Source organism: Callithrix jacchus, chromosome 2 (genome assembly GCF_049354715.1).
Source record: "Callithrix jacchus isolate 240 chromosome 2, calJac240_pri, whole genome shotgun sequence".
NCBI lineage: Eukaryota > Metazoa > Chordata > Mammalia > Primates > Cebidae > Callithrix > Callithrix jacchus.
This window is the reverse complement of record NC_133503.1, coordinates 53,872,621-53,894,886: the sequence shown is the minus strand read 5'-3', so window position 1 is coordinate 53,894,886 and position 22,266 is coordinate 53,872,621. Positions and strand designations below refer to the sequence as shown.

Genomic DNA, 22,266 nt, shown 5'->3' with positions numbered 1-22,266 from the left:
ATTTTCTGGAACCCACTTTTTACAAAAGAATTCCCTATCTTAGCCTGCATACCAAAGGACGCAGAATGGTTTGGCAGAAAAGATTAGTGGGTGAGGAAATGCAGGGTTCCCCTTCAGCTTTAAGGCCACATGTGACTTTGGGAAATGGCCTACCCTCACTTCCCCATACCCATGTAAAATATGAATGGGGTGGACTAGACTAGGAATCACTGTATATGAGGCCTGGCAGGGAACATAAAGGAAACTCAGTGGCCTAGGTGAAACAGTAGGGACTGGTGCAGACTGTGGCAAACTAGAAGGTGCAATGCCCTGACTACAAAAAGGTATCCCCACTCAGAAATAGGCTAGTGTTATGGGTAATGCGTTGCCCTATATTCTAATTTTTTAAGTTGGGAATCTGATTTTCCTCCAAGAAATGAGTGATGTTTAAGTACTGGCAACTACGAATAGTTAAAACTTAAGAACAAACACAACACCGTGTGAACCAAATAAAGATCAGGCGCAGGCCAGATCTGTCCGTGGGCCGCCAGTTTGCGATGCCTGGCCCGGATGCCACCCTAATGTTATGTATTAGTTTGCCTGTGCGGCTCTTCCCGAATGCTGCAAAGCGACAGCTGTAGGATGGGGGTTGAGAGGTAAGATCCGTGCCTTTCCAGGGCCTGTCGCCCGTCCCCACCTCGGCCCTGACCCCCTTCCGTGCCCCCTCCCCAGGCCTCTCCGGGAAAGGGCCCTGACGGTGGTGCCGGGTCGCACGGCGTCGCTTGCTTCACACCCTCCCTACCTGCTCGCCAGCTCTCCCTGCACGGCCGGCAGCGCCGCAGCGATGACTCAGCCTCTGGCTGCGAAGCTGGAGGGAGGCGAAGAGGGCGAGGGGGAGGACGGAGACGGGCAGGGCGGGGTAAAAGGAGGCGGGTGGAGTGGAGGGAGGAGGGGAGAAAGAAAGAGGAAAAGGAGCGAGAAGTGGGATTGGGGAGAAGAAAGAGGAAAGGGGGTGGGGAGAAGAGAGGCGGATGGGGGAGGGGGCAGCTCAAGCCCCAGCTCCCGCCTTCTCCCGCTGCCCGCGGAGGTTGGGCTGGGCCGTGGGAGGCCGGTGGGGGAACAGCAGAGAGGGTAGGGCTGGGGCGGAGAAAGGAGGGTGGCGTGCTGTCCCCTCCCTTTTCCCCTCCCCCACTTCGAGAGTCCCGTGGGTACACGTGGTTCATTGCCACACCCACGGACCCACCCCTGCCTCTGTGGGATGGGAGGGGCGGGGGAGGACGCCCCGGAATGCGGCTTCGGACTCTGAACCTTTAGTGAGCGCCTTCCAGCGGAGGCCTGGGGGACTAGGTAGTAAAAAAACGGACAGAGAGGCGGGGTGCGCGGTGGCTCAAGCCTGTAATCCCAGCGCTTTGGGAGGCCGAGGCTGGCGGATCACCTGCGGTCAAGAGTTCAAGACCAGCCCGGCCAACGTGAGAAAACCTGGTCTCTACTAAAAATACAAAAATTATCCGGGTGTAGTGGCGCGCGCCTGTAGTCCCAGCTACTCGGGAGGCTGAAGCACGAGAATCACTTGAAACCGGGAGGTGGAGGCTGCAGTGAATCAAGATCGCGCCACTGCACTCCAGCCTGGGCAACGGAGAGAGACTCTTGTCTCAAAATAAATAAATTAATTAATTAATCAAAAGATCCGGGTGCAGTGACACGTACCTGTAGTCCCAGCTGCTCAGGAGGCTGAGGTAGGAGGATTGCTTGAGCCCAGCAGTTCTGGACTGCAGTGCGCTATGCCGATCGGGTGTCAGCACTAAGTTGGGTATCAATATGGTGACTTCCCGGGAGCGGAGGACCACCAGGTTGCCTAAGGAGGGGTGAACTGGCCCAGACTGGAAATGGGGCAGGTCGAAACTCCCGTGTAGTGGGATCGCGCCTGTGAATAGCCACTGCACTCCAGCCTGGGCAACATAGCGAGACCCCCGTCTCTAAAAAATAAAAAAATAAAAAATAAAAAGAGACAGAGGTGGGAGCTTGCAGGGGAGAGGCCAAATCCTCACAGCATATCCACAGGTGGAAATTTAAAGGGAGAAATGAGCCTACTCGATGCATTTTTGCTAGTCTACACCAGTAGCTGTAACACAAAGTTGAATTTGGAAGGCACTCCAAGAAAGTTTCCAAAGCAATGCTTTGTAATACAAATGATGAATGAATAAAATATACTATGGGAGTATGTCTATGTGTATATAAGCGGAGGAATGGAGTTTTCAAAAATACCTTTTTGTGGGGCAGGTGTGGTGGCTTTATGCCTGTAATCCCAGCACTTTGGGAGGCTGAGGCAGATCAATCTCACCTGAGGTCAGGAGTTCAAGACCAGCCTGGTCAACATGATGAAACCCCGTCTCTACTAAAAAAATACAAAAACTAGCTGGGCATGATGGTGGGTGCCTGTAATCCCAGCTACTTGGGAGGCTGAGACAGGAGGATCACCTGAACACAGGAGGTGGAGGTTGCAGTGAGCTGAGATTGCATCATTGCACTCCAGCCTGGGCGACAAGATTGAAACTCCATCTCAAAAAAAAAAAAATCCAAAAAACAAAAATGTCTTTTTGTATGTCTGTTACATATAGGCGTTTGGATGAATATATAGGAGTGTATGTGTGTGTCATTGAATAATGTATGTATATGTATGCCTTATGTATGTAAGCACATTAATATGAGGTTGTGTGCCAAGAATACATTTCTGTGTATATGGACAGGTGTGTATCTTTATATGCCTAGGTGTTAAGTGTGTGTATGAGACCTATGGGCTTTCCTGAGTTTGTATTTAAATATACGCATTTATGTGAATTTGTGGGTTTGTGAATGTGACAGCATACCCTTGCATGTGTGTGGGATTTTTGTGTGTGCCGGTATTGTATAAATGCGTATGTGTATCCAGAACTCCTGTCTGAGATCATGTTATGCTTGTGTGTTTATGTGTGTGCATGCGTATTGTAATACATTTGTGATCAGTCTGTGACCAGGGCTACAGAGCATCTTGAGGTTGCATGTGTGAGTCTGTGTGTATAAATGAGAACGTATGTCTGTTTTTCAGTCTTTGTGGATATGACTGAGTCTTGTATCTCTGTAGCCACCCTACTAATCCATTTGTGATAAGGGCCATGGTGATTCTTAAGGGTTGGACTGGTCAAGGCAGCTCCTTGGAGGAGTAGATTCTTGTGGGGTGGAGACAGTGGACATAGGAAGAAGCCAAATGTGTGCTGGCCCACTGAACAGACCACCCAGAGCATCAGGAGGCCAGGCAATCAAAGTGGGCTGAAGCAAGACCAGGGAAGGCGCCGAATGCCAGAACTGGTAATCACAGCCTCCTCTGGCATCTTCCCCACTCTCTAGCATTGGATCAGTTTCTCTCATGGCCCTCCTCAGGGTCTACCAGGTCAGTGCCCTTCTGTAGAGTGCATGTCCTTGGTAATGAACATAGCAACAATGATGGAACACTACTATGAGCCAGCATGCAGAAAGCACTTAACAGGCAATAGGTCAGCTCTGTGAGGCAGAAACTTGGTATGCCAGTTTTACAGAGGGGGAGCAGGAGGTTAAGCACCTGGTGATGCAGCTGGTTAGGGGGTCCTGGGATTCCGAGGCTCCATGCCCTCTCAACCACTTTTGACATTTTGGGCCAGATAATTCAGCGTTGTGGTGGCTGTCCTGTGCACTGTAGCATGACTAGCAGCATCCCTATGTCCACCCAGTAGATGCCAGTAGCACTCTCTAGCTATGATACCCAAAATGTCTCTAAACATTTCCAGAAGTCTACTGGGGACAAAATCAGCCTAGATTGAGAGCCACGGCACTACAGCGTCCTGCCTCCCTGCATATACATTTTCTGAGGGGTTGCACCAACTCCACCCTGTCCAGTGGTTTCAGCTGTCCCTCTTCTTCCTTTTATTTATTTATTTATTTATTTATTTAATTTTTATGTTTTGAGGCAGAGTCTCACTCTGTCACCCAGGCTGGAGTGCAATGGTGTGATCTCGGATCACTGCAAACTCTGCCTCCTGGATTCCAGCCATTTTCCTGCCTCAGCCTCCTGAGTAGCTGGGATTACAGACATGCACCACCATGCCAAGCTAATTTTTTGTATTTTTAGTAGAAAAAGGGTTTCACCATGTTGGCCAGGCTGGTCTCAAACTTCTGACCTCGTGATTCGCCTGCCTTGGCCTCCCAAAGTGTTGGGATTGCAGGCGTGAGCCACTGTACCCAGCCTGTCCCTCTTCTTTCACAGTAATCTTCATGTTCATGCAGTAGCTCCTTGTCTTTGCCATAGTCAACAGAAGGCCTACCAGCCAGGCCACCTTTCCCAGGAACTCAGCCTCTCTGACTTCCAGGCACAGAACACACAGAACCCAGCAGACACCTCTATAGCTCTTATTATTTGAATCACAGGAGTTCCCTGGAGTCAGCGCCTAGAGAAGGAGTGCTCCAAACCTGCTGACCCTCCTTGGTCCAGAGCTGTGGACACTGCTGGTTCTATGAGTTTGTTTCCCTGGTGAGTAAGAATACTAGAGTATGGCGTTGTGCCAAAATGGGTCCCATTTTATGCTGCTATACCTTACTCCATTGCCCAGGCTGGAGTGCAGTGGCATGATCATGGCTCACTGCAGACTTGACTTTCCAGGCTCAAGGGATCCTCCCACCTCAGCCTCCTGAGTAGCTGGGACTAGGTGCAGTCCACCATTTTCAGCTAACTTTTGTACTTTTGGTAGAGAGGGGTTTCACCATGTTGCCCAGGCTGGTCTTAAACTCCTGGGCTCAATCTATCCACCCTCCTCCACCTTCCAAAGTGCAAAGGGATTACAGATGTGAGCCACTGTGTGCAGCCATCTTACCCTGTTGCATCTTTGCAAATGAAATGGCCTGGCTTTCCCCTCTGGCAGACCCTGATTTTTTTTTTTTTTTTAAGACAGAGTCTTGCACTGTCACCCAGGCTGGAGTGCAATGGTGCAATCTCCGCTCACTGCAACCTTTGCCTCCTGGGTTCACGCGATTCTCCTGCCTCAGCCTCCCAAGTAACTGGGATAACAGGTGCACACCACCACACCCAGCTAATTTTTTGTATTTTTAGTTGAGATGGGGTTTCATTATGTTGGTCAAACTGGTGTCGAACTCCTGACCTCGTGATCCGCCCACCTCAGCCTCCCAAAGTGCTGGGATTACAGGCGTGAGCCACTGCACCCAGCTCAGACCCTGATTTTAATAAGCCAGTGCTGGCCGGGCACGGTGGCTCAAGCCTGTAATCCCAGCACTTTGGGAGGCTGAGGCAGGTGGATCACAAGGTCAAGAGATCGAGACCATCCTGGTCAACATGGTGAAACCCCGTCTCTACTAGAAATACAAAAAATTAGCTGGACATGGTGGCGCGTGCCTGTAATTCCAGCTACTCAGGAGGCTGAGGCAGAAGAATTGCCTGAACCCAGGAGGCGGAGGTTGCGGTGAGCCGAGATGGCGCCATTGCACTCCAGCCTGGGTAACAAGAGCGAAACTCCGTCTCAAAAATAAATAAATAATGAGCCAGTGCTGTGTTGCGGGCATAGCAGGTGTTCAGAAATGTCAAGGCAGAGCTGTCAGCAGGCTTCTTGGCATGTCTAAACCCAGGTCTCACCAGGGCGTCCATGCTGCTGTGGGACTCTGCCACTGTAGCAGCTCAGAGTCCCGGGGAGCTGGTGCTAGAGAGTGTGCTGGTTAAAAAAACTGTTCTAACCCAATGTAAAGAAACTAAGGACTTTGAAAAAAGGTTTGACGAAATGCTAACAAGAATAGACAATATAGAGAGGAATATAAATGAACTAACTGAGTTGAAAAACACAACACGAGAACTTAGTGAAATATGCACAAATTTCAATAGTCGAATTGATCAAGCAGAAGAAAGGATATCAGAGGTGGAAGACCAACTTAATGAAATAAAACAAGAAGACAAGAATAGAGAAAAAAGGATAAAAAGAAATGAGCAAAGTCTCCAAGAAATATGGGACTACGTGAAAAGACCTAATTTACGTTTGATAGGTGTACCTGAATGTGACGGAGAGAATGAATCCAAGCCGGAAAATACTCTTCAGGATATTATTCAGGAAAACTTTCCCAAACTAGCAAAGCAGGTCAATATTCAACCCCAGGTAATACAGAGAACACCACAAAGATATTCTTCAAGAAGAGCAACCCCAAGGCACATAGTCGTCAGATTCACCAGGGTTGAAATGAAGGAGAAAATACTAAGGGCAGCTAGAGAGAAAGGTCAGGTTACCCACAAAGGGAAGCCTATCAGACTTACAGCAGATCTCTCAGCAGAAACCCTACAAGCCAGAAGAGAGTGGGGGCCAATATTCAACATCCTTAAAGAACAGAACTTTCAGCCCAGAATTTCATATCCTGCCAAACTAAGCTTCACAATTGAAGGAAAAATAAAATCTTTTATGGACAGGCAAGTACTCAGAGATTTTATTACCACCAGGCCGGCTTTGCAAGAGCTTCTGAAAGAAGCATTATACATAGAAAAGAACAACCAGTATTAGCCTTTCTAAAAATATACCAGAAAGTAAAGAGCATCAACATAAAGAAGAATTTATATAAACGAATGGATAAAATAGCCAGTTAACATCAAATGGCAGTAACCCTAAATTTAAGTCGACTAAATCCCCCAATCAAAAGATACAGCCAAAACCAAACGGTATGCTGCATCCAGACCCATCTCACATCCAAAGATACACAAAGACTCAAAACAAAGGGGTGGAGAAAGACTTACCAACCAAATGGAGAGCAAAAATAAATAAACAAATGAAAAGCAGGAGTTACAATTCTTGCATCTGATAAAATAGATTTCAAAGCAACAAAGATATAGTGGTAAAAGGATCAATGCAATGATAAGAGCTAATGATCCTAACACCCAGATACATAAGACTCATAAAGAGATTTAGACTCAAGGAGACAGAAAATTGATGAGGACAACCAGGACTTGAACTCAGATCCAGAACAAGTAAACTTAATAAATATTTATAGAGCTCTCCACTTTAAATACACAAAATATACATTCCCCACTTTAAAAACACAAAATGTTGTTTGGGCATTATTAATACCCATTTTTAGAATAAAGCAATATTCCCATTCTCTCTCCCTCTTTTTCTTCCTCTTTCTTCCTCTCCTTCACTCCTTTTTTTCTCTTTCTTTTCTTCTTTTAAAAAAATAAAATAAAATAAAATAAAGAGAGTGTGGTGGCTCAGCTATGCACACAAGAGGCCCCACTATCCCACTACAGGCAAGACAGACAGATGGTGGTACTCACAGAGGACTCCATGCCACCACTGTGTCTGCCACTTGGGAAAGTCTCTTTTCCTCTAGACTGTTCCTTTACTGCATGACCTTGCCTCTGCCCCTTCTCCTTAATCTCCTCAATCCCCGAAGTGTTCCTAGTGTTTGCAGGGCCCTTCACTCCATTCCTCTTGGGATGCTGCAGCAAAGTGGTTAAGCGTGAGGGTTCCTATACCTGATTACCTGAGTCTGTGTAATCTTGGGCAAAGCACTTCATCTCTCTGTGGCTCGACTTCCTCATTTCTAAAATGAGGAAAATTAAAAGGCCCTATCTCACAAGATTAATTGAGATAGTACATGTAAAGGATGCTAGCCATGTGGGAAGCCCTTACTAAATAGTAGCTATCATTATTATTATTATTATTTGAGACAGTCTCACTCTGTTGCCCAGACTGGAGTGCAGTGGTGTGATCTCAGCTCACTGCAACCTCCACCTCCTGAGTTCAAGTGATTGTCCTGCCTCAGCCTCCCAAGTAGCTGCGATTATAGGCATGTGCCAACATACCTGCCTAATTTTTGTTTGCTTGTTTTTTTAGTAGACAGGATTTCACCATGTTGGCCAGGCTGGTCTCAAACTCCTGATCTCAGGTGATCTGTTCACCTGGACCTCCCAAACTGCTGAGATTACAGGTGTGAGCCATCACACCCAGGCTAGTAACTGTTATTATTGCTATTCTTCTTCTTTTTTTTTTTTTTGAGACTGGGTCTTGCTCTGTCACTCAGGCTGGAGTGTAATGGTGCAATCAGTAATCACTGCAGCCTCAACTTCCTGGGCTCAAGGAATCCTCCCACCTCAGCCTCCCAAGTAGCTGGGACTACTGGCAAGTGCCACCAAGCCCAGCTGATTTTTTTTTTTTTTTTGAGATGGAGTTTTGCTCTTGTGTCCCAGGCTGGAGTGTAGTGACACGATCTTGGCTCACCACAGCCCCCACTTCCCAGGTTCAAGCGATTCTCCAGCCTCAGCCTCCAAAGTAGCTGGGATTAAGCATGTGCCACCATGCCTGGCTAATTTTCTGTATTTTTAGTAGAGATGGGGTTTCTCCACGTTGGTCAGGTTGGTCTCAGACTCCTGACCTCAGGTGATATAACTGCTTCAGCCTCTCAAAGTGCTGGGATTACAGGCGTGAGCCAATGTGCCTGGCCAATTTTTTTTTTTTTTTTTTTTGGTAGAGATGAGGTCTTGCTATATTGCTCAGGCTGATTTTGAACTCCTGGGCTCAAGTGATCCTCCTGCCTTGACTTCCCAAAGTTCTGGGATTACAGGCATGAGCCACCACACCAGGCTATTGCTATTATTTCTGATTAACCATAAAAGGAAAATGAGCTCTTACTAATTGCCAGGCAATGTGCTAAACTCTGGACTATTGATCCTTTTCTCATTTGATCCCTTCAACAACTCTATGAGGAAAGTGCTATTATTAGCCCCATAGCTAGGAAGAGGAAGCTCAGGTACAATGGTGTTAAGTAACTTACCCAGGATGACAGAGCCAAGAAGCAGCAGCTCTGGATCTGAACTGAAGTACTGCCACTGTGAAGACTCACTACCTGCTCCTCTCCACTGAAAGCAGATTTCACCATAGGAAGAAGGAGCTTCTCTCCAGCTGGTTGTCCTGGATAGATTTGAGAGACCTTTAAGAAGATGGTGTTGAGGGGACAGAACCCCCACACCCCCAACTAGAGCAGAAGGAGGGGTTTGGGCTCAAAGAAAGTGAAGTGCTTTGCTTTTCAGCTATTGATGAAACCACTTAGCACGGCAGGCTGTGTGTAGTCTCATGGATGACCTCCAAAAGGTATCATCAAGTTTTTTTGTTCTTTTTTTTGAGACAGTCTTACTCTATCACCCAGGCTGGTGTGCAGTGGCTTGATCTTGGCCCACTGCAACCTCCGCTTCCCAGGTTCAAGTGATTCTCCTGTCTCAGCCTACCTAGTAGCTGAGATTACAGGCGCGTGCCACCATGCCTAGCTAACTTTTTAAATTTTTAGTAGAGACAAGATTTCAACATGTTGACCAGGCTGGTCTCGAACTCCTGATTTCAAGTGATCCACCCACCTCAGCCTCCCAAAGTGCTGGGATTACAGGCATGAGCTGCCATGCCTGGTCTTTTTTTTTTTTTTTTTTTGTGACAGGATCTCACTCTGTTACCCAAGTTGGAGTATAGTGGCACAATCTCAGCTCACTGCAGCCTTGCCCTCCTGGGCTCAGGCCATCTCCCACCTCAGCCTCCTGAGTAGCTGGGACTACAGGGCATGTGTCACCATGCCCAGCTAATTTTTGTATTTTTGTAGAGATGAAGTTTCACCATGTTGCCCAGGCTGGTCTTGAACTTCTAGGCTCAGGCAATCTGCCTGCCTCAGCCTCTGAAAGTGCTGGGATTACTGGTGTGCACTATCACCTCTGGCCTTGCCAAGTTTTCACTAGTGCATAAAATTTATTTTTGCTACAATCCAGGGTATATATTGTTCTAGTGCTTTTTGATTGAATTGGACTGTCAGAAAGGAACAAAAAGGCATTCACTTGCTACAAGTTGGAGGTTAGATGGGAGGTCTATCGTGGAACTGATGCAGGAGAAATGCGGTGTGTTTATCAGGACCTGTGAGAACTTGTCCAGGTGAGTACATGTGGGAGAATGGTTTGTGCAACCCATGTGCCAAAGGGGACAAAGTAGACCATGTGATAATTCATTTCATTTTTTTTTTTTTTGAGACAGAGTTTCGCTCTTGTTACCCAGGCTGGAGTGCAATGGTGCGATCTCAGCTCACCACAACCTCTGCCTCCTGGGTTCAGGCAATTCTCCTGCCTCAGCCTCCTGAGTAGCTGGGATTACAGGCACACGCCACCATGCCCAGCTAATTTTTTGTATCTTTAGTAGAGACGGGGTTTCACCATGTTGACCAGGATGGTCTCAATCTCTTGACCTCGTGATCCGCTCACCTTGGCCTCCCAAAGTGCTGGGATTACAGGCTTGAGCCACTGTGCCCGGCCTGATAATTCATTTCTTTTTAAAAGATATTCAAGGCAGTATTTTTCCTTATACTGTGATAATGCGGTTGTGTTTGTTATCTATTGCTGTGTAGCAAATTACCCTGAAGCTTAGTGGCTTAAAACAATGCATATGTATTACCTCACAGTTTCAGTGGATCTGGATTTCAGAAGTGATTTAGCTCAGTGCTACTGGCACAGGGTCACTCATGAAGTTGTAACCAAGATGTCAGCCAGGTCTGCAGTCATTTGAAGACTCGACTGGGGCTGGAGGATCTGCTTCCAAGGTGGTGCACCAACAGGACTATTGGTAGCATGCCTCAGTTCTTCACCATCTGGACTTTTCTGTTGGGTTTCTTGAATGTCCTTACATCATGGGGTGAGCTTCCTCCAGAGCAAGACAGGACAAGGTGGAGGCCATATTGTCTTTTATGCCTAGCTTCAGAAGTTATACACCACTGTTCCCAAATATCCTGTTGGTTACATAGGTCAGCCCTGCTCATTGTGGGAGAGTATGTGAATACCAGGAGGTGAAGATCATGAGGCCATCTTGGAGGCTGGCCATCACAGGGCTCATCATTCCTGCCTTGTTTACTATCATAAAAGTAAGTGGGCTGCAAGCACCCAAAGTTGAGAGCTGCTCACCAAACAATTTTATTTACCTGGACCTGTCTGTGGTGTTCCCTTGGAGGCATGACTTTACGTGTCATATAACCCAGGATGGGCTGGGCATGGTGGTTCATGCCTGTAATCCTAACACTTTAGGAGGTGAAGGCAGGTAGATTACCTGAGCTCAGGACTTTGAGACCAGCCTTGGCAACATGGTGAAACCCCATCTCTACAAACAAATACAAAAATTAGCTAGTGAGGTGGTGTGCCCTTGTAGTCCCAGCTACTCAGGAGGCTGAGACAGGAAAATCGCTTGAACCTGGGAGGCAGAGGTTGCAGGGAGCTGAGATCATGCCACTGCACTCTAGTCTGGGTGACAGAGCATGATTCTGTCTCAAAATAATAAAAGAAAACAAACAAAAATTAACTAGGCATGGTGGTGCATACCTGTAATACCAGCTACTCAGGAGGCCGAGGCAGGAGAATTGCTTGAACCCAGGAGGTGGAGGTTGCATCCAGCCTGGGAGACAGAGTGATATTCTGTCTCAAAAAAAAAAAAGAAAAAAGACAAGTGACCCAGGATGACTCCATCAGAAACAAGGCCCTACAATCCTATGACAATGAAAGTTTATTACCTGTGCCAGGTACCAGCAGGGCACAATGGTTAAGAGAGTGAATTTTGCAATCAGACAAAACTGGATTCAAACCTTAAGTCTCCTATTGGTGACTTGGGGACTTTGGGCATCTGGCTTAACCATTCTGAACATCAGTATGTATTCTTGTGTGTAAAATGCATTAATATCAACTTCACAAGGTGATGGTAGAGATGGATTACAGGACGGCAGAGCTATGATAATGGAAGTCAGGTGCTCAGCCAACATTGACCCATAGATTTATTATTAATAATGACAACAATAAAGTAATAGCTCACATTTATTGAGCTTCTGTTTTTGCCAGTCTCTGAAGTTTGGAGCAGTTAAGAGCCTTGCCCAAAACACAGAGCTAGGAGAGCTGGGACTCAATTCCAGGTCTGTTTCCAAAGCTAACCTGTTAGATAACTTGCTCTTTCACTTAACAATGGTCTATCACGACCTACATATTACATTGTCCTCTACCATCCTCCTTTCTGCCCTCCCGTTTTAGCTATGCAACAGTACATGGACGTACCAAAATTGGTTAACTGTTCCTCTATTGTTGGATTCTTGGTTTCTAATTGACAACAAGGTTTCAGTGAGCATCTTTGCATCTAGAGCTCACAGTGCACAGAAGGTTATGCTAGGCACTTGATGTATGTACTTCATTTAATCCTCCACCAGCCCGAGGACATTCAGCTGGGAAATGACTTACTCAGCCTCTAACTTGTCTAACATAGAATGCCTTTTAAGAACTAAGAATCTACTGCCTTCTCAATCCTGAAGTTTTTCATTCCAGTTGGGCCAAGGAATATATTTCTTTCTTCTGCAGCAGGTTTACCTGAGAGAGCAGGGAAGTGGGATTGGGGTCTCCAAACTCAGGCTTAACAAAGCGATGGGCATTGGTCAGTTTTTCACCAGGTTCATGGCAGTTTTGACTCACCAGATGTGACCCTGTATCAGTCGGGATGGACTGGGTTGTGCTGCAGTAACAACCCCCAAGAGAGTGGCTTAAAACATGGCCAGGTGCGGTGGCTCATGCCTGTAATCCCAACACTTTGGGAGGCTGAGGCGGGTGGATCGTCTGAGGTGAGGAGTTCGAGACCATCCTGGTCAACATGGTGAAACCCCGTCTCTACTAAAAATACAAAAAATTAGCTGGGCATGGTGGCGAGTGCCTGTAATCCCAGCTACACAGGAGGCTGAGGCAGGAGAATTGCCTGAACCCAGGAGGCGGAGGTTGCGGCGAGCTGAGATCGCACCATTGCACTCCAGACTGGGTAACAAGAACGAAACTCCATCTAAAAAAAAAAAAAAAAAATACAAAAGTAGCCAGGCATGGTGGCCCACACTTATAATCCCAGCTATTCGGGAGGCTAAGGTAGGAGAATCCCTTGAACCTGGGAGGTGGAGGTTGCAGTGAGCCAAGATGGTGCCATTGCACTGCAGCCTGGGCAACAAGAGCAAAACTCTGTCTCAAAACAAAACAAAACGAAAAAACCATGCATTGTGGTACTGTCATGGGCTCTGTTTTGTGCTGTCTTTACTCCAGGTCCCAAGTTGATAGAGCAGCCACTAAGTTGAACATTGCCAGTTGTCATTCCTGGAGCCAAGAGAGAATGTAGTAAACTGCATGTTGCTCTTAGAGCATCCACCTGGAAGTCACACATGTTATTTCCTCCGATTTTTTTTTTTCATTTATTTATTTATTTTAGAGACCTGGTCTTGCTATGTAGCCCAGGCTGGAGTGCAGTGGCTATTCACAGGCATGATCCCACTACTGATCAGCATGGAAGTTTTGACCTGCTCCATTTCTGATCTGGGCTGGTTCACCTCTCCTTAGGCAACCTGGTGGTCCCCCACTCCCGGGAGGTCACCATATTGATGCCGAACTTAGTGCAGACACCTGATCGGCATAGCGAACTACAGCCCAGAACTCCTGGGCTCAAGCTATCCTCCCACCTCAGCTTCCTGAGTAGCTGGGACTACAGGTACAAGCCACTGCACCCAGCTGATTTTTTTTTTTTTGACAAAGCACATCACAGAGCCACACTTAACTCTGAAGAGACAGAAAAGTTCATCCTACCATGTACCCAGAGTGGGGAGAACTGGAATATTTGAAGAACAATACTAATGACCACCAAAAGTGTTGTCCTTTGCTAATGATTTAGAAAAAAGAGTCCACCATTTTTTTTTTTTTGAGACAGAGTCTAGTTTTCTTTCCAGGTCGCCAGGCTGGAGTGCAGTGGCACGATCTTAGCTCACTGTAACCTCTGCCTCCTGGCTTCAAGCATTTCTCCTGCCTCAGCCTCCCAAGTAGCTGGGACTACAGGCATGCACCGTCATGCCCAGCTAATTTTTGTATTTTTAGTAGAAACAGGGTTTCACCATGTTGGTCAGGATGGTCTCCATCTCCTGACCTCATGATCACCCACCTTGGCCTCCCAAAGTGCTGGGATTATAGGCATGAACCACCATGCCCAGACAAGAGTCCACCACTTCTAACCACATCTTGGAACAATTAAGTCTAGGCCAGATGTGGCTTAACATTCTGTCCTGGAGGAAAGACTCTTGCATCTGAAACCCCTCTTGCCCACATCCTGAAGCCCAGCTGGCCCTGAATCATGGGACCCCAGGAGATGAGAAGAACAGAGGATAGTGGGGCCAGGGAGATGGTTGGTGGATTCCACCAGTGGCCGTGGGCAGAGCTCTGAATTCTGAGTTGTATTAGCCCACAAAGTAACAATGCATATGTGCCATGGGGTAGTGGAAAGTCAATCTGACTCCTGTGTGACCTTGGACAAGCCATCTGGAAAGATCCTAAATGCATCTCAAAGGTGAATGGATATACCAGACAGAGTATGAACTACTAAAAAGAAATGATCCAGAATTTATATTTATAAAGATACACCTCAAAAACTTGTTGAAAGAAAAAGAAACAAGTAGCAAATGATATGAGCAGCTTGATACCACGTGTGCAATTTTACATGCACTGAACGGTAGTACTCACATTGTTCTTTGATTGCATATGCTAACGTATGATAGTCAGTGTGAGGCCTTCAGGAGGAGAATCAATGGGGAGCTGGAGCAGAGAATGGGGGGCAAAGTGGGCTTCAACTCTGTTTGTAACTAAAAAATATAACGTAAGTTTCAGCAGATATAATAAACTTTTCCTTTTTTTGAGACAGGATCTTACTCTGTTATCCAGGCTGGAGTGCAGTGACACAATCTCAGCTCACTGCAACCTCCATTTCCTAGGATCAAGCGATTTTCCTGTCTTAGCTTCCCAGGTAGCTGGAATTACAGGCCTGCACCACCATGCCCAGCTAATTTTTGTATTTTTAGTTGAGACAGGGCTTCACCATGTTGGCCAGGCTGGTCTTGAACTCCTGACCTTAGGTGATTCACCCGCCTCGGCCTCCCATATAGAATAAACTTTTAACAGTTGTCAATTCTGAGTAGTGTGATTTGGATGTATGCAGTATTATTTTGTATTTTTTATATTTTTGGAATGAAAACAGGGAAATCTCACTTGAAGTTCCTAGGTCTCAGTTTCCCCATCTCTGCAGTAGGTGGTTGGTCCTATCAGGCAGAATCCTATGGATAAAAATAATAAATAGGCTAGACATAGTGGCTGATGCCTGTAATCTCAGCATTTTAGGACGCCAAGGTGGGCAGATCACCTGAGGGCTGAAGTTCAAGACCAGCCTGGCCAACATGGTGATACTCCATCTCTACTGAAAATACAAAATTAGCTGGGCATGGGGGCACACACCTGTAATCCCAGCTACTCAAAAGGCTGAGGCAGGAGAGTCACTTGAACCCAGGAGGCAGAGGTTGCAGTGAGACAAGGTAGCGCCACTGCACTCCAGCCTCGGCAACAGAGTGAGACTCTATCTTAAAAATAATAATAATTGAATAAATAGACCAGGCATGGTGGCTCATGCCTGTAATTTTAGCACTTTGGGAGGCTGAGGTGGGTAGATCACTTGAGGTCAGGAGTTCGAGACCAGCCTGGCCAACATGGTGAAACTTCATCTCTACTGAAAATACAAAAAAACAAGCCAGACTTGGTGGTGTATGCCTGTAATGCCAGCTACTCCGGAGGCTGAGGCACAAGAATCACTTGAACTCAGGAAGCAGAGGTTGTGGTGAGCCAACATGGTGGCACTACACTATAGCTTGGGTGACAAAGCAAGACCATGCCTCAAAAAAAAAAAAAAAAAAAAAATATATATATATATATATATATATATATATATAATATAATAAATAAAATAATGGAGTTGGACAAGTATGGTAGGTTGTTATTGGACAACAAGACTTCAGAGACCAATGAAATTTCAGGGAAAAAAAGAAATTGGGAACTGATATAGAGAAGTCTATCTCATCGTATCTTATTTTATTATTTATTTATGTATTTATTTTTGAGATGGAGTCTTGCTCCTGTTGCCCAGGCTGGAGTGCAATGGCGTGATCTTGGCTCACTGCAATCTCCGCCTCCCAGGTTCAAGTGATTCTTCTGCCTCCGCCTCCTGAGTAGCTGGGATTACAGGCATGCATCACTATGCTTGGCCAATTTTCATATATTTAGTAGAGACGGGGTTTCTCTATGTTGGTCAGGTTGGTCTCGAACTCTCAACCTCAGGTGATCTGCCTGCCTCAGCCTCCCAAAGTGCTGGGATTGCAGGTATAAGCCACCACGCCTGGCCATTTATTTTATCTTATTCTATTTTATTTTTTGAGATGGAGTCTCACTCTGTTGCCCAGGCTGGAATGCAGTGGCACAATCCCGGCTCACTGCAACCTCTGCTTTATGGATTTAAGTGATTCTCCCACCTCAGCCTCCCCAGTAGCTAGGACTACAGGTGTGCACCACTATGCCCAACTATTTTTTTTTTTTTTTTGAGATGGACTCTCTCTCTGTCACCCAGGATGGAGTACAATCGTGCAATCTCGCTCACTGCAACCTCTGACTCCCGGGTTCAAGCAATTCTCCTGCCTCAGTCTTTCAAGTAACTGAGATTACAGGCACGTACCACCACACCCAGCTATTTTTTTTTTTTTTTTTTTCTGTATTTTAGTAGAGATGGGGTTTCACTGTGTTGCCCAGGCTGGTCTCAAAATCCTGACTTCAGGTGATCTGCTTTCCTCACCCTCTCAAAGTGCGGGGATTACAGGCATGAGCCACCAAACCCGGCCAACTGTGCCTGGTTTTATTTATTTTTATTTTTTATTTTTTGAGACAGAGTCTCGCTTTGTCACTCAGTTGGAGAGGAGTGGCACAATCTCAGCTCACTGCTACCTCCACCTCCCAGGTTCAGGCAATTCTCCTGCCTCAGCCTCCTGAGTAGCTGGGATTATATGCATGAGTCACCACACTGGGCCAATTTTTTGTATTTTTTAGTAGAGACGGGGTTTCACCACATTGGCCAGACTGGTCTCGAACTCCTGACCTTGTGATCTGCCTGCCTCGGCCTCCCAAAGTGCTGGGATTATAGGCATGAGCCACCGCTCTTGGCCTTGTGCCTGGTTTTAATAATAAATACTTATCAGGCACGTACTATGTGCTAAGCCTTGTGCTAAATACTTTACAGGTCTCTTTCCACTTAATTCTCACTATAGCCTTGTGAAGTAGAAACTGTTATTGTTCCATTTCACAGATGTGGAAGCCGAGGTTCAGAAAGGTGAAGCAACTTGCCTGGAATCACACACATCCCGGAATCTGACACCCAGAGAGGTTGCATAGACTGTGTCTCTTCCCACTTCACTTGCTGAGTGCTTTGCTCTCTGTCCATCCATCCTGTACCCCTGAGAACCAATGGGTGACCTACCCAGATTTGAGGTTCCACTGAAGGTCAGGGGACAGAGGAAACCCTTGCTTAGGTTCCACTGACATGTGGTCAGGAACCTTTAGCAGAAAAATCTCTGAGAGGTGATTCTGTGGCTTAGTGATGGGGGCAGAAATGTTCTCCTACTCATCAGCCAAGACTATCTTTTCTTGTCCTCCTTCCCTCCCTCTCTCATCACCTCCTGGGGCATTGCTCTGGGGCCAGCCCCATACAGGAACTCTGGGAGAGCTCAGGTCAGCCAACTCACATGCCATAGTGCCTTTAGGTGTGGTCTCCAACTCCTAACTCCCAGAAACCTTCATTTCTACATCACAGGCGCATTCATTTATCATCTTTGGACTGAAGGCCTGACATATGCCAGGTGCTATGATGAGTGCCTAGAAAGAGACAAGAACGGTTGGGTGCAGTGGCTCATGCCCGTAATCCCAGAACTTTGGAAGGCCAAGGTGGGCAGATCACAAGGTCAGGAGTTCGAGACAAGCCTGACCAACATGGTGAAACCCTCTCTACTAAAAATACAAAAGTAGCTGGGTGTGGTGGCATGTGCCTGTAAGCCCAGCTACTTGGGAGACTGAAGCAGGAAAATCGCTTAAACCTGGGAGGCAGAGGTTGCAGTGAGCCAAGATCACGCCATTGCACTCCAACCTGGGCAACCAGAGTGAAACTCTGTTTCAAAAAAAAAAAAAAATTATGGATTTTAGGATTTTCTTTTTTAAGACAGCCTTGAATTCTCATGGTCAAGGGTGCAGCCCTGTGCCATCCAATCTATCACCAAGACCTGTGCCTTCTCTGACCACTGCTCCCAATGCCAGCCATTGCCCTGGCCAAGCTGCCACCCTCTCTCACCCGAATTTTCGTCAACGGTCCCCTGACTGGTCTCCCTGCCTCCTCATGGTGCAGCCTTCATGCAGTGGCCTGAGCAATCTTTTAAAAATATGTGAGAACATGTTGTCCTGCTTATGTGAGAGTCTTCAGTGGCTCTTTTACCCTAGCTGGAGTGTAATGGCATGATCACAGCTCACTGCAGTGCAGCTTTGAACTCCTGGGCTCAAGCTGTCCTTCTTCCTCAGCCTCCCCAGAGTAGCTGGGACTATAGGTATGTGCCATTACACCCAAGTAATAATTTTTTTTTTTTTTGTAGAGATGGGGCTCTCACTGTGTCACCCAGGCTGGTCACCCATCCTGGGCTCAAGTGATCCTTTCACCTTGGCCTTCCAAGGGGCTGGGATAGGATTACAGGCATGAGCCACCATGTTGGACTCTGGTGCCTCTTATTATTATTTAGCTCTAACTTCTTCTTCTTCTTCTTTTTTTTTCTGAGACAAGAGTCTTGCTCTGTCACCTAGGCTGGAGTGCAGTGGCACAATCTTGGCTCACTGCCACTTCCGTCTCCCGGGTTCAAGTGATTCTCCTGTCTCAGCCCCCTGAGTAGCTGGGATTACAGACATGTGCCACCATGTCTCACTAATTTTTGTTTTTTTAGTAAAGGAGGGGTTTCGCCATATTGGCCAGGCTAGTCTCAAAGGCCTGACTTCAGGTGATCAGCCCCCATCGCCCTCCCACAGTGTTGGTATTACAGGCGTGAGCCACCATTCCCAGCCTTTAGCTTATTCTTAAATATGAAAATCCCTGATTTGGCTTCGTGGTTCTCAGGTCCCAGCTCCTTTTTCTCTATTGACCCCATTGCTGGCCCTCCTAGCCACATGGCACGCTTTCTTACCTAGGGCTTTGTACACGCCATTCTCCCTCTTTAGGACACTCTTCCCCAGGTGAACTCCTATTCATCCTTTTCATCTTGTGGACAGCATCTCTTTTTTGGAGAGGCCTTCTCTGACCACCCCAGTTTAAATGAAGCTCCCCCAAACAGACACTGAGGTGACCTACTGTAGTAGGCTGAGAAATAGCCCCTATAGTTATCAGGTCCTAATTCCTGGAACCTTTCTTTGGATAAAGGGTAACATTTGTGGATGTGAGGAATGACTTTGAGATGGGGAGGTTATCCTGGGTTATCAGGGTGGGCCCTAAATGCAGTCGCATGCATCCTTCTAAGTGGGAGGCAGAGGGAGATGTGACACACACAGAGCAGAAGACAACGTGAACACAAAGCAGAAAGATTTGAGGATGTGTTGGCTTTGAAGATTGCAGCGATGTGACCACAAGGCAAGGAATATAGTAGCCACCAGAAGCTGAGGAGGCAAGGAACCCATTCTCCCCTAGAGCCTCTGGAGAGAGGGAAGCTCTGCTAACACCCTAATTTTGGCCCAGTGGCCGGATGTGGTGGTTCACACCTATAATCCCAGTACTTTGGGAGGCTAAATTGGGCAGATTGCCTGAGGCCAGGAGTTCAAGACCAGCCTGGCCAACATGGTGAAACCCCATCTCTACTAAAAATGCAAAAATTAGCTGGGCATGGTGGCAAGTGCCTATAATCCCAGCTACTTGGGAGGCTGAGGTGGGAGAACCACTTGAACCAGGGAGGCAGAGGTTACAGTGAGCCAAGATTGTGCCACTGCATTCTGGCCTGGGCCACAGAGCAAGACTCCCTCTCAAAAAAGAAATTTTTTTTTTGTTTGCCCAGTGATAACTGATTTTGACTTTAGGACTCCGGAATTATAAGACAATAAATTTCTCTGACTGGGCTCAGTGTCTCACATCTGTAATCCCAGAGCTTTGGGAGGCCGATGGAGGATAGCTTGAGGCTAAGGGTTGGAGACCAGCCTTGGCAACACAGGAAGAACCCATCTCTATAAAAAATTACAAAATTAGCCAGGTGTCATGGGACACAACTGTAGATCCAGCTACTCTGGAGGTTGATGTGAGGGGAATGCTTGAGCCCAGTAGGTCAGGGCTGCAGTAGGTCATGATGGTGCTACTGCACTCCAGCCTGGGAACAGAGTGAGATCTTGCCTTTTTTTTTTTTTTCCCACAAAGATGGGGTTTCACAATGTTGGCCAGGCTGGTCTTGAACCCCTGACCTCAAGGGATCCACCGACCTTAGCTTCCCAAAGTGCTGTGATTACAGGTGTGAGCCACCACACCCGGTCTCAGCTAATTTTTGTCTTTTTTTCTACAGACAGGTCTCATCATGTTGCCCAAGCTTTTCTCAAACTCCTGGCTCGAGTGATTCACCTGCCTCAGCCTCCCAAAGTGCTAGGATTATAGGTGTGAGGCACTGTGCCCAGCCTCTCATACCATTTTTAAAATGTAAGGCATCATAATGTGTAATAATATTTGTAATGGTATGTTTATCTCTTTAAGGTCTGCTTCTTCTGCTAGGCTGAAATTTCTATGAGGACAGGGCCTGTGTCTATTTTGTACACATCCTGGGGCCCAATACAGAGTAGGTGCTCGATAAGTATTTGTCGATGAATGAGTGAGTGAGTGAGTGAGTGAGTAAATGAACAAATGCCTTCTCTCAGTGATGTCTCAAGCTCCTCTTAAGAAAACGTTCACACTTGACTCCTTTCTTTTCCCTAGCTTAGCTCTGAGCTCCAAGTGAATATTTATGGAATCCTGATTACGTGGTAAGGAATATAAATAATTGAGAATATCTGTTTTTTCTCTCTTCTAGGCTCCAGTCTGCCCTGTGCCCTGGAAATAAGAGGTACTGAATAAAGATTTGTTAAGTGAATAGTGTAGAGTCTGGTCCTCTGACAAGGGACAAGGAGGTATGGGGATGGCATTTCAGCCTAGCACATGAGGCCCTGAGAATAAACACTGACTCCCCAACCAGCCATCAGATTTTAAGAGCATGCAGAAGCCAGCTCTGAGCTCAACCAGGCTGTGCATGTTTCAAATTCCTGGGAGCCAAGGCTCAGAGAGAAAGAGGGACTTGCTTGAGGTCACCCAGGATGTTGGCAGAGCCAGGATGAGGCTGCACAGCTCCCAATTCAGTCCTTTACCCTGTTGACTGTTCTCCCCAGCACTCCTTGTTGCCTTCCAGGTAAGAAGAGAAAGGAAAAGGAGGCCTGGATGCCTAGAGATTTTCCACTTCTAGCAAGAACATTGTCAAGCAAGAGTTCAACATACCATTTCACAGATGCAGTAACTGAGGTGTTGGCCTCGCCTCACAGAGAGTTTGTAAAGACTAGAAGCCCAGCCCAGGTGACTCCCATGTGAAGCTTTTCCTATATTTATGTACTATTTCTCTACTATTTCTTGACCAGCCTATAGTGAATCTCACCTCCTCAAATGATATGGTATGAATGTTTGTCCCTGCCAAATCTCATATTGAAATATGATTTCCATTGTTGGAGGTGGGGCCTGGCAGAAAGTGATTGGATCGTGGAGGCAGACTCCTCATGAATGGATTAGCACCATCCTCTTAGTTCATGTAAGATCTGGTTGTTTCAAAGAGTCTGGGACTTCCCCTTCTCTCTCATGCTCCCACTCTTGCCCTGTGATGCACCTGCTCCCCTTTGCCTTTCACCATGATTGGAAGCTTTCTGAGGCCTCACCAGAAGGAGTTGCAAGCATTACACTTCTTGCAGAATTGTAAGCCAATTAAAACTCTGTTTTAAATAAATTACCCAGCCTCAGGTATTTCTTTATAGCAATTTGAAAAAGGCTTAACACAGAAAATTGGTAGCCTAGTCAACATGGTGAAACTCTGTCTCTACAAAAAATGCAAAAAAACAGGCATAGTGGGCATAGTGGTGCCCCTGTAATCTCAGCTACTCGAGAGGCTGTGTTGGGAGAATTGCTTGGACCTGGAAGGTGGAGGCTGCATGAACCAAGATTGTGCCACTACACTCCAGCCTGGGTGACAGAGCTAGACCCTGTATCAAAAAAGAAAAAAGGAAGGCCGGGCGCGGTGGCTCAAGCCTGTAATCCCAGCACTTTGGGAGGCCGAGGCGGGTGG

The 22,266-nt window shown here is 46.7% G+C and overlaps 1 protein-coding gene and 1 long non-coding RNA gene across 6 annotated transcripts in view; one reads left to right on the top strand and one right to left on the bottom strand.

Annotated features, from left to right (window-relative positions):
- The window catches only part of LARP1 (La ribonucleoprotein 1, translational regulator), a 136,991-nt gene extending 136,161 nt beyond the window's left edge, over nt 1–830 (bottom strand). For all 5 annotated transcript variants that reach the window (XM_035289298.3, XM_078363613.1, XM_078363623.1 and 2 more), the window contains exon 1: nt 782–830. The gene's annotated coding sequence lies outside the window, so the exon portion shown is untranslated. The remainder of the gene's footprint in view (nt 1–781) is intronic.
- LOC103790081 (uncharacterized) lies at nt 519–21,485 on the top strand. The gene is made up of 4 exons (XR_004738791.3): nt 519–635; nt 4,417–4,519; nt 20,977–21,009; nt 21,349–21,485. It is a non-coding gene; the product is annotated as an uncharacterized LOC103790081 (long non-coding RNA).
- Nucleotides 21,486–22,266: the final 781 nt, after the last annotated feature.